Here is a 3038-nt window from a genome sequence, read left to right on the forward strand (position 1 = left end):
TACCATTTTATCAGTAGAATTACATTGACCTTTCAAACATTTCTGAAAATCAGAAATTTTAAAATAAAAAAATAAGTAGTATCCCTTTGAGGGATCTTCACTGAGCAGTCAATCTTACAACATAACCACAGCATTTTTAATGAAAACAGAATTGCTCAGAACAGTGAATCTGAGAAAATATTTAACCAGGGTTCAAACATTAATAAACATCTGAGGACTCATTTGCCAGAGAACCATTATGACTGTAATAAATGTAGGGAAGTCTTTTATCAAAGTTCCAACCTTATCATATAGAAGAGTATTTGTCTTTAGTCAGATTCCTGAGGGGAACCTGAGAGGGAGTAGGTCATGTCTGTTACATCCTTAAGAGCAACCTTACTCCTGAGGGGGTTTGCTGCAGTCAGACACTCCCTGCATTGTTCCAAAAAGTGTTTTTCCCCACCCAGGGACCTCAGGCCCTAATCTTTCCCTTTCTGCCTACTGAATCCTATCTTTTCCTATTATAATTCTAAGTGAGGCCCAGAGGTGAGCAGGAAGGTTTCCCATTAATTTATCAGAGTTGAGTGCAGGCTTTGGCTCAAGGGTCTTCTGTACAGGAGTTGGGGAGGGTCACGTCCTGTAGCACACTGTTTCTATGCTCAAGCAGAATTTGTGGGCTTCTGTGGGAGGGGAGGCCCCCTGAAAGCAGAGAAGGGAAACTCAGTGATTGGTCTCCAAGTGGGAGCTGACAGTTTCTGAATAGCTCCTGACACAAAGGACTAGGAACTTGGGCCTTTTTTGCATTTCAAAGCCCTGCCTGCAGGCGATCAGGTTACAGGAGGTGAAGAGGCAGTGTGGTGTCTTTACCGACATTTTCTCCTACTTGTGCTGTGTTTTCTCCACAAAGATCTTCTGAGAAAGAAATCTTGAAGAGGAGGTGAAAGAAAAAATGGCCAGTTCTCAGGTAAGCCTTGCGCCCCAGGCCGGAGGGGCTGTGATCTTTTTCTCCTGAATTCTGGGCGTGTAGAAATTGCAGGGCACCTGGGTGTCTCAGCCATTTGAGCATCAGACTCTTGATTTGGGCTCAGGTCATGATCCCAGGGACCTGTGATCCAGCCCTGAGTTGGGGTTCCTGGCAAGCTTAGAGCCTACTTAAGATTTCCTCTCTCTCCCTGTGTCCCTGTCCCCCATTTGCATGCATGTTCTCTCTCTCTCTCCCTCTAAATAAAATTTTTTTTAAATGCCAATGATTTTTTTTTATCAGTTCTGACGGTTTGCTTTGTGTTTTCACTGAATTACTAACCTTTCAGAAATGATACTCTAGGTTATGTCTTAAGAACACTCCTCCCCTATATCCCAGAGACCTCTCTCTCTTCTGTCCAACATGGCTATCAGTATGGCAACAGCAGTTGTCACTTTGAATTAAATTCCTGCAAGTATTGAAAATATTCCCTTTGTGACAGATCCAGAGGGGAAGATGTTGAGGCCAAATTTCCTGTTGCTGATGGGGTCTGGTCCTGGGATAGCAATCAAGGAAAACCATTCCCATGTAGGTCTTATCTGAATGCTTTCTCTGCCCCGGGTAGAGGAGGATTATGAAAATGCACAAATACACCAGACAGATATGAGGCACAGAGTAACTGGAATGCTCCTGCTCTTTAGGATGTGGAAAAGTCACTTTAAGATATTCTAGATATTACAAGACCTGGAAACTATATGTGACTGAAGGCTGTATAAATGCACTGTATCCTCAAAGTTGTTGTTTTTTTTTAATATTTTGTTTTTTCAACATTTATTTATTTATTTGGGACAGAGAGAGACAGAGCATGAACGGGGGAGGGGCAGAGAGAGAGAGGGAGACACAGAATCGGAAGCAGACTCCAGGCTCTGAGCCATCAGCCCAGAGCCTGACGCGGGGCTCGAACTCACGGACCGCCAGATCGTGACCTGGCTGAAGTCGGACGCTTAACCGACTGCGCCACCCAGGCGCCCCCTCACAGTTGTTGATATTCTGATTTACTGTTTGGGGGTCACAAGAACACACTGGTGACCGTGTGTCCTGAGGTGTGCCTTAGGCACTGACATGGATGGTGTACTTGCAGCTGATGTTACCTTCTATTCCTTGGCCTTGGCTCTCTACCAGATTTCCCCCCAGTAACGTTCATATTTTCCTTCTTATCAGTTGTAATGGTTTTAGGTAGAGTTCCCGAGCGATTTCCAGACACCGTCGCCTTTAAACTGGTACCTTCTTTCTCCTGGTTTCTCTTTCCTTGCATATATATTTTTCTACCTTGCAGTTTTTTTCTTTTCTTTTTTAAGTTTATTTATTTTGAGAGCGGTAGAGCGAGAGCAGGAGAGTTGTAGAGATTGCAAATCCCAAGGAGACACCACAGGGTCAGCACTGAGTGGGACATGGGGCTCGAGCTCAAAAACCAAGAGATCTTGACCTGAGCCAAATTCAAAAGTCAGAAGCTTAACTGATTGAGCCACCCAGGCACCCCTTCCTTCTAGTTTCTGATGAGCAGAACAAAGCCAAATGAAATGTAGATGAAATTAAATTTTCTTACAACTTAAAACCCACGGAGAAATACTTGAGACTGGCAGAGGGAGATATTTCTCCAGGAATTCACAACTGCTTTAATGTTAATGCTTTTCTAGAGGCAAAAAGCTAGGTTAACTTTACAATAGTCAGACTTCCAGTATCCTGTGAGTCTTCTTTAACATATGAAAATCGCTTTAGAAACGTCTTTTATTTCTACTCCCCCCCCCCAACTTAAAGTCATGACACATACTCTATTTACTTCTATGTATTTTCAGAAAAAGAAGAATCACATAATTAACAGGTCGGCATAGCTTAAAATCCCGAAATAAAACAGAGCACAAATGATGAATGAAACAAAAGCTTTCAATGAGGGGCACCTGTGTGGCTCAGTCGATTAAGCATCTGACTTGAGCTCAGGTCATAATCTCACCGATCCTGAGCTGGAGCCCTGCATGAGGTGAACGGGAGTCAGGTCTCTCCATATTTCTCTCTCCCTCCCTCCCCTCCCTCCCCCCCC

The 3038-nt window shown here is 43.8% G+C and overlaps 1 pseudogene; it reads left to right on the forward strand.

Moving 5' to 3' along the window:
• Positions 1 to 761: 761 nt before the first annotated feature.
• The window catches only part of LOC121018808 (zinc finger protein 678-like), a 22283-nt pseudogene continuing 20006 nt past the window's right edge, over positions 762 to 3038 (forward strand).

The sequence above is a fragment of the Herpailurus yagouaroundi genome, unplaced genomic scaffold (assembly GCF_014898765.1).
Source record: "Herpailurus yagouaroundi ecotype Mexico unplaced genomic scaffold, PumYag 220, whole genome shotgun sequence".
NCBI classification, from domain to species: Eukaryota; Metazoa; Chordata; class Mammalia; order Carnivora; family Felidae; genus Herpailurus; species Herpailurus yagouaroundi.